Source organism: Podarcis cretensis, assembly GCF_951804945.1.
Source record: "Podarcis cretensis genome assembly, chromosome: 3".
NCBI classification, from domain to species: Eukaryota; Metazoa; Chordata; class Lepidosauria; order Squamata; family Lacertidae; genus Podarcis; species Podarcis cretensis.
Window position 1 is genome coordinate 101,873,807 of NC_137172.1, and position 9,732 is coordinate 101,883,538.

The 9,732-nt window shown below is 42.2% G+C and overlaps 1 long non-coding RNA gene across 1 annotated transcript; it reads right to left on the reverse strand.

Moving 5' to 3' along the window:
• Nucleotides 1-3,688: 3,688 nt before the first annotated feature.
• Nucleotides 3,689-9,446, reverse strand: LOC307211636. Its single transcript, XR_013836559.1, has 3 exons — nt 9,411-9,446; nt 5,550-5,632; nt 3,689-3,791 (listed from the first exon to the last, which is right to left on the reverse strand). It is a non-coding gene; the product is annotated as an uncharacterized lncRNA (long non-coding RNA).
• Between the last annotated feature and the right edge of the window lie 286 nt (nt 9,447-9,732).

The following is a 9,732-nucleotide window of genomic DNA, read 5'->3' on the forward strand; positions in this document are numbered from 1 at the left end:
AGAATATATGCATGTATGAAAGATTCGTGGCCACCATAATTAAGTTTCTAAAAATACAGCCTGCTACAACTTATGGGCATATGGCTCTCAATTTAACGTGGATTTGTATTTCATGTGTTTGTCAGTGAGGACAGATAGGCAGATGCGTAAAATCAGCAAAGGTATAAATAAACAGCCTACCTAGAGCAGGCCCACCCATTAGACACCCTGAGGCAACTGCCTCAAGGGGTGGGATCCAGCAGTGGCAGATTTTGCCACCAAGGCCTGTAGTAGTAGCCAAGATAGAGGGCATCACAGAAAGAAAAAGAGGGGGTTAATAATAAAAATAATAGTAATAACCAAGATTGTGGGCACCACAGAAAGAAATGAAGGTGAGAAGGGAGAGCAAGTAGAATTGAAAAAGAAAATGAAAGAAAAAGAGAGGGGGGGAGAAACATTTATGTGTATGTGTGTATTTATGCATAGTGCAGAAGAAAGGCATTCAGAGTCAATAGATCCAACCCTTTCATTCCAATAACTTGTTTTTTGATGCTCACTAAAGAAAATGGGTTGGCAAGGTGATTGATTGCTCTCTTAAGCACCTTTAACAAGCCACAATTCCCAGAATTCCCAGAGGGTTGCCATTTTCTGGTTCGCCTCAGACAGCAAAAAATCTTGGGCAGGTCCTGGTTCCACCTAAAGGGGTAATGGTATAACATTTGCTTTTCTGGCCAGTGTTTGCTACCACTACTTAAGTTTTATAAGGTGTATGATGCCAAGAGAGATCTTGGCTTCACATGCAAGAGTCCATAAGTTTAAGCTCCATTATTTGCAGTTAAGTGGAGGGAGGACCCTCTGAGTTTATCAGCACTTACATTTCCTCCAATCTTTACAGGCACAGCAGTTGCTTCAAAGCTCTGTGTCCACACCACCATTTTTCTTTTCTTTTGCTCCAAAGCATTCCCTGTGAAAACCTGCTCATTAAAGCTCAGTCAGATCAAGTGGCAACCCGCAGAAAACCCAAATTGATGTTTGCTACCAAAGAGTAGGCTTTCACAGGGAAAGCTTGTTGGGGGGGAAACTCAGACGCAGAGCTTTTAAGCAAGGACCTCTGGCCGGAAAGAGCAGCGCAAAAGGTAAGGAAGATAAACCCACTGCCTGAAACACAGTAGAACTACTGTGACACCCCTGGTCTAGGTGACTCAATAGTCCTAATTCATATAAGGCAGCCACCTATGTGTTTTATGTTCAAAGTACTGTACTTACTATATATTATGTCAGTAATCCTTACCAGGATTACTATATCTCTACTGCAGTTTGAATGCTGAGGCAGGAAGAATGACTAGAACAATGTAGTACACAGTCAAGGTATGGCTTGAATTTCAGATCTGTAGACGGTGAACTGGCTGATTGCTGAAGAATTGATGCTTTTGAATTATGGCGCTGGAGGAGACTCTTGAGAGTCCCATGGACTGCAAGAAGATCAAACCTCTCCATTCTGAAGGAAATCAGCCCTGAGTGCTCACTGGATGGACAGATCCTGAAGCTGAGGCTCCAATACTTTGGCCACCTCATGAGAAGAGAAGACTCCCTGGAAAAGACCCTGATGTTGGGAAAGAGGATGAGATGGTTGGACAGTGTTCTCGAAGCTACCAGCATGAGTTTGACCAAACTGCCGGAAGATAGGAGTGCCTGGCGTACTCTGGTCCATGGGGTCACGAAGATTCAGACACGACTAAACGACTAAAGAACAACAAGTCGGTGAACTTTGCCAGGATCCACCCCTTATTAGTATATTAGATGCAGCAAGGAGTTGAAACAACCTTGAAATTCAACTTCCTTGGATTCTGAGAAGGCTTTTGAATGATCTGTTGATTCCAACAATAATTTAACTTCAACGACAAGTTGCCTTTAGCAATCTGTTTCAACAACAGAAGAATTTGACTTGGTCAGTGGCAGAAGGTGGTGGTATCGGCACTGCGCGTGCTGAAGTCACATTAATAAATAAGCTAAGCAAAAGCAGTCCACTGCTTCCCCTTAGACCAAAGGCTGTTCAGCCTCAAAGTCTATTAGCCAGGGCAAATAGAGCATACTATCCCATTCTACCACAGTCTGCAGATGAATATAAATGATTTCCTACCGAATTTTATACATGTTAAAACTAAACTAATGGTGGTGCTTAAGGTCTGTAATGGGGCCTTATTCAGTGATCCACAAGCACACCTTACATGCATACAAAGAAGCAGCACTACATAGCAGTTAATTTTCTGCAGAAGCACAAAAAGGAAATAAAGAGAGGGAAGGGAAAAAGAAGTTGCTGAACACTTGGCTAAGTGCATGACTTTGTCAGCACGGCATTCTAAAGCAGATGCAGCTCAGTGGCAGAGCAAGTGCCTTGCATTCAGAAGATCACAGGTTCAATCCTTGGAATCTCCTTCTAGGGCTGAAGAAAACTCCTGTCTGGAACCCCAGAGACCTGCTGCCAACCAGTGTCAATAATAACTGAGGGAGATGGACCAATGGTCCAACTCAGTAGAAGGCAGCTTACCAGGATTATAAAATGAAGTTGTCAAAAGACAGATTTGAGCCTAGTTATACATAACGTCAATCACATCAAAAGTAGCTTAATTTCATTGTACACAGGTTGTACAATGACAATAAAGGTATTATTATTATTGTATTATTAGCTACATATACTATCTGCTTAGCACTTTGAAGCTCCCCGTAATCAGGCAGAGAAGGCTGGAGAGGATCATAGATAAACATACAACGGGGTCATATGAATCGGGCCCACTTTACAAGCCTTGAAATTGGAGCGTGTGTGTGTGTGTTTGTGTGTGTGTGTGTGTGTGTGTGTGTGTGTGTGTAGTTGTGGTTATTTTTAAGAGTGCAGTCAAATTTCAAGCAAATCATTCCGGGTCCTTCTGGTGAGCAAGGAGGAACTTATGGGAGTGCTCTTTATTTTCTCTCATCCTCAGAATCTGGCCCCTCGCTCCTGAAATGTAAACGAAGGAAGGCAGTTTAACCTCCTCTTACACTTTAAACTGCCTTCCCAGTAAGGAAGTGGGAGCTGTTTGTCACCTTTCCCTTCCCTTCCATTATTTATCTTTCTTGACTTATCTCTCTCTGAGTGGTTAAATGTCCTCAAGGAAAGGAGCAGTGGCTATTAAATGCTAAAGGGAAGATCAGATAAGCAGAGATTAACAATGGATGGGCAAATGGATGGAGAGAGGCAGTGGTTCTTGCTTCTTCTGTGTTTTCCTATGACTCCCTCCCTTCTAGACATTTATTCCCGCTTTGGGGGAACTTCAGAGTCAGAGCCCAACTTACACCTGGTTTTGTTTGATGTGATGAATATAATGTGTTGCCCAACCTATTGTTAAGAGTTCACCTCAACACACTGGGGAAGGGCAGAGTTCAGAAAAAGATATCATGTAAGAAGAAACCATTCTGTTCAGGGGAAAACCTTAATGTGAGGTTTATAATTATTTTAAAGTACCGAATCTCCTTGACCACCCCACCCCATTTCACCAAAGTTCTCCCAACACACACACCAGGCAAGCTAGCAACACTCCACTTTCACAGAGGAGTGGAAAGTATGTCAAAACATGGGGTGGTGATTTGGTACAGCTCTATTTATTGTCACAGCTGTTTCTATTTTACAGAGCATTTTCTATTTTAAGTGCAAAGAGGAGAGATGAACTTTTCAGTGCTCCATACATCACCTAGGTGAGGTCTCCTTCTGCTGAAAGGGCAGTGGATGTCTATTCTTGAATGGCTGCTATACGCATGTTTTCACCTGATGCTTTGATCTACAATTAGGAAAGAGCAGTAGTTCAGTAGGCTTGTGGTATCTGTGTCAGCTCGTTTATGTTAAGGTTGCTCCAGCTCACTGTTGTTTTCATAACCATGCACCTGAACAAACCACAAGAGGTTAGATGTGCAGTGTACTCCTCAAAGATATTCCTCATGTGCTGCTATAATCAGACTAGTGGATGGTTGTTAATTCGGCATATGCACTTTTGACTGTCAAATGGAGGGCTGAGGGGAGGGAATGTGCACTTGCCATCTTGCTATTACTCCCAGGCAGCTCATATGAACTCAGCAGGATTCAGAGAAGTAATTATTATGACTCATTTTTATTCCAGCCAGTTAGACATGTCAAAATGACTGGTTTTTTGAGGGGGGGCATCACACAGTAAGGCATTAACTACAGCTTTACATATTACATATTATGAGCCCATCCTTTTTTTTTTCTGGAGAAACAGTTCACAGTTTAGGACATAAATTAATTGAGTGTTTCACATCCCTTCATAAAAACCAGAGCTCGTTTAACTTTTAATTGAAATTTTATTAATGCAGCTTTAAACAAAGCCATATATTTTAATCATTTAGGCCACACATTTGCATGTTTTTAATCTGTGCTGCAGTGTGTATTGAAGTTTCGTTCGAGAGTGTCTTCGTGTACTTCATATGCACACCATATTATAATCTGGCATGTGGTGAAGAGCATATACTGCCATTTAGATACAGTAGTACCTCGGGTTACATACACTTCAGGTTACAAACACTTCAGGTTACAGACTCCGCAAACCCAGAAGTAGTACCTCAGGTTAAGAACTTTGCGCCAGGATGAGAACGGAAATCGCTCTCAAGTGGGGTGGCAGCAGCAGGAGGCCCCATTAGCTAAAGTGGTACCTCAGATTAGGAACAGTTTCGGGTTAAGAACAGACCTCCGGAACTAATTAAGTTCTTAACCCAAGGTACCAATGTACTGCAAAGTGGATAGATATTGAAACCAATATTAGTGGAAGTCTTTTAAAAAAAATAAAAATGTTGTGTGCCTCTACTTCCCCAAGTGGCGTGGAACCTGCAGGGACAGAACTGTACCACGTTTGATTCCCTTTGGAAGTCTACAGCAAGGGGTTCTATTCCATTTTAATTACAATGGTACCTTGGTTCTCAAACTTAATCCTTTCTGGAAGTCCTTACCAAAACCAAGGTGTTCCAAAACCAGTGCATGCTTTCCCATAGAAAGTAATGCAAAACGGATTAAACCGTTCCAGATTTTTAAAAGCAACCCGTAAAACAGCAATATAATGTGAATTGCTCTGGTCCATGGGATCACAAAGAGTCAGACACAACTAAATGATGAAACAACAACAACAACAACAACAACAACAACAACAACAACAACAACAACAGGACCATTGATCCAAAAAATGAAAGCAATAATCAATGTACTGTACTATAAAATAAATAAGACAGTATTGTAGATGATAAAAAATATTTTTTCCCCTTACCTACACTGATGATAGTCATTTTTTGGATGGGGGGCTTTTATCCATTTCCACACTCACACAATTAGTCAATCAGTTGTTATTGTACTTCACCAGATCTTAACCTATTACAGTATTTGTAAGAATGGATTCCAAATATCATTGAATTTGTCCATGGCAAGTCTCAGCTGAATGATGGGGGTGGAGATGCTCCTTCAGGTATACTGGGCCGAGGCTGTTTAGGGCTTTAAAGGTCAGCACCAACACTTGAAATTGTGCTCGGAAACATACTGGAAGCCAATATAGGTCTTTCAGGACCGGTGTTATATGGTCTCGGTGGCCACTCCCAGTCATCTTCAGCAATGTTGAAGTTTCTACATACAAAAAGGAAGTTCTGCAGAGCATCATGTGTGCATATATGAGCAATAGTTCATGGAGAATTAACTACCCTAAAAAAGGAAAACTTTCTGTTTTTGTTAGAATTCCTGTTGTCACCCCCCAGTGCCTTCCTTACAGACAAATACATAATGCAAACTCTGGCTAATCCCAGTAAGGCTCCCCAGTCAGGGAGAAAGTCCTAAAATACATTCATAAAAAGCAGGATAATGATAGTAACACTTTCCAGCTCTTTGTGCTCCAGTACTTTCTCTTCTCAGCACATATTTATATTTTGCTTAGGGAAAAAATTGCCCTGAGAAGCACTCCCTCTCCTGAAACAAGTGTTTACGATTTTCCTTTCTGACAAGATGCCATATTTTCTCATTTTGTCTCTTCATATCTTTGCCCTGAAAATGACATAATGATAACGAATCACATTGCCTCACATTTGCAATGACAAGGCTTGCCTCAAAAAAAGAAGAATGCATGGATCACCCTGCTGCAATCTTACCTGGGAGTAAGCCTCATTAAATTCAGTAAGACTTACTTCTGAGTAGACACACTTTGGATTTGTGTCATCTGCCTTATTGTGACAAGAAAAACAGGTTCTTTTTTTGCAGTGCATTGACAGTTGAGTATTTTGGTAACTGGGGGACATGGTGTAAGGAAGTAAGCGAAAACTATGTGACATGGGCCAATTAGTGTCACCTGAAAAAAATCCTTCTCATTCCCCTCAAAGAAGTCAACTAGCAGAGACCACAATGGAAAAGAAGTGGGAGGGTGCTTGTCTCAATGAGAAGAGGGGAGAGTGTGGTGTGGAGTGAATTTGAATAGCCTAATCTCCAGCCAAATCAATCCCTAGTCCACCATGTTGTCTTCATGACTGGAGTGGTGTTTTCTGAGAATCTGGCTAACTGGCATTTGGTTCATGTAGGTGAATGGATTTTGGAAAATATCTGACTAATAATGGAGCCAGAGTGTTGTTTGGGCCTGTCAGGCTCATCGGGGTGAATGTTAGCCAATGGGGCCACGGTACACATGTCAGGGTCATATCCCCAAGGAGCACGCAGTGAGGGGGAGGAGTTTCCTTAGACCTTGCTGTGTGTGATCACTGTGTGTGGTTGGCAATTGGCCCAGGACATGGAAGAATTGAAATGGGAGAGGTGTGTTGGCAAATGGTACTTGAGCAGCAGGTGTAAGCAGGTGCAAGAAAAGTCAACAAATGCTAAGGTGCAGTTTTTGAGGGACTTTGGCATTGTTATTATTATTATTATTATTATTATTATTATTATTACTATTATTATTATTACTATTATTACTATTATTATTATTATTATTATTATTTTAAAAAACCTTGCAAAAAATTCAATTCAGCAACAGTTATAATGTTGGTGATATTCCACAGAGTGCTTAGAAATGCCCATGACTGTCTATGATCGAAGTTTTGATTTCACCCTTTTCTTTCAGCAAATCTGAAAGCCTTCAGGCTCCATAAATCGTAGTCCTAAATTTACTGGACACATTCTACATTAATGAAAACCAGAGCTGCCAGTTCCTTTAATCTCTGCTCAGTATGATCTTATACTACGTTCTGTAAGCTTACATCTGCTCATGCTCCCCTCTGTGATGTGATGCAAACAGATTTGAACACAACACAGATGAAACATACTTTTTGCCTAGTTGGGGGCTGGGATAGATGAGAACAGACCTAAGAGGCAAAATGAAAAATGCATGCGCATTTGATCTTAAGAATCAAATTCTGGCCAATACATTTCCTGGGAGTGACACTGGAATACAAAGATGGCTTAAAACACCCAACGTATTCTGATTATTTTTCAAGTTATGGAAAAGGACACTTAGCAGCCTACCAAAATGTTCCAACCTATCCACCAAGGTGTAGCTTTCTAGGTAGCAAAGTGTACCAGCTTATAAGAAAGTCTCACCACCCAGCTGCTTATGAGCCCTGCACAAAGTCTCTACTAATATACAGGAGGTACTATACACCAGGGGGACGCGGGTGGCGCTGTGGGTAAAACCTCAGTGCCTAGGACTTGCTGATCATATGGTCGGCGGTTCGAATCCCCGCGGCGGGGTGAGCTCCCGTCATTCGGTCCCAGCTCCTGCCCACCTAGCAGTTCGAAAGCACCCCTAAGTGCAAGTAGATAAATAGATACCGCTTTATAGCGGGAAGGTAAACGGCGTTTCCGTGTGCGGCACTGGTGCTGGCTCACCAGTGCAGCTTCGTCACGCTGGCCACGTGACCCGGAGGTGTCTTCGGACGGTGCCGGCTCCCGGCCTCTTGAGTGAGATGAGTGCACAACCCTAGAGTCGGTCACGACTGGCCCGTACGGGCAGGGGTACCTTTACCTTTACCTTTACTATACACCAGTGCACATTTCTAGTATCTCAGAAGAGCAGGAGTGGTCTGGAGAGAGTCCCATGGGGCACAGTGGCCTGGAGGGCTGCATTTGGTCCCTAGGCATGAGATTTCCTGCCTCTAGAGAAGTGGTGGCAAAGCTTTTAGAGACCGAGTGCCCAAACTGCAACCCAAAACCCACTTATTTATCGCAAAGTGCCAACACGGCAATTTAATATGGGGTAATAATGATTGTCTGCATGCGCACATACAAATAAATGTAAATAAATAAATAAACCCAGCCAGATGGGTGGGGTATAAATAATATATTATTATTATAAAGCGTCAAAATCGAGATGTGGGAAATATGGAAACAACGAGGAGAGGCAGGACAGAGATGTGGAGATATGCTTCAGAGATCCAGAACGTGGGGAGCTCCGAAAAATTAATAATTATAATTTGGTTTTTTATTTTAGTTTTTTATTTTAACTGGAGTATTATGATTGGATATATTAATTGGATGTTTTTTATTGGAAAATCAACAAAAATGATTTAAATTATTATTATTATTATTATTATTATTATTATTATTATTATTATATTTTACCGTTCGATGAGAGTTTGCCTAAGAATCCCATGAATGCTAACCTCGAGTTCCATGATGAAGGAAATGCAGGCTATTGGTGTACGCAGGGGCAGCCATTATGGTGTCCTTCAGATGTTGCTGGACTCCCAACCCAACCAGCATGGCCAACAGGCAGAGATTAGAAGTGTTACAATTCAGTAGCATGCTGGCTACCCCTATATTAAAGGATAATATCAGCTGAAAGAAGGTACATGTCAGACCACATAGGTCTCCTAGAGAAGGAAAAGCACAGGTCCAACCTGTTATTCAGCTCTAAATCAGGATAAATGACATTCCACAGAAAACCCCCTTGACTTTGCTCTGATCCAGAGGTAAACAGTGGGTTCCCCCCTGGGGAAAGTGGTGGGTCAAGCGGACGGGCCCTAAGTCAACGCTAAGTCATAAAGAGATGGAATCATTGCTCGCTCAATGATTTTAGCCAAAACTGTTAATTTGGAAACTGGTCTGTAATTTCCAAAATAACCAAGCTGAGAGGAGGCTTCTTCAGTAAAGGTGTAGCTACTGCCCCTCTCAGAACAGATTTCTTGCAATGTCCTTCTTGCAGAGAAGCACTGACCACAACAAAGATGAAATCGGAATAATTTGTCCTGCAGGAAAATGCTATAATTGTAAATTTTTGGAGCTGGTTGGCTAGAGGTACTGATACTGATTTTGGAGGCTGAACTTGCTTGGGGACTAGTAGTACCTGGCTGGCTTTATTTCGTGTGTACATCCACCTTCTGCTTATTATCTTCATAACAGCTAACAACATAAATAGCTATCTGCCTCTTACCTGCTCGGCCTGTCTGTTTTAAATTGTGGCGCGGGGGGGGGGGGAGCTGGTTGGTGGGCGCACAACACTCCCCAACGCCACTGTGGGTGGCGCGCGCTCTAGGGAGATGGTGGCCCTGCTACTAACCCATCACAAAGACCTTTTACAAGACAAAAGGGTAACCGAGAGGCAAGTTGCCAGGGCAACGTAGGTGTGATGTCACACTGGAGAAAAGTTGTCCTTTAACACAGAGGTTTTGGGGCAAGGTGTTATGAGAACAAGGAAGTGGAAATTAGAAGACCTCAATATGGGGGCTGAAGGTCAGAACCACCTTGGCAGGCTG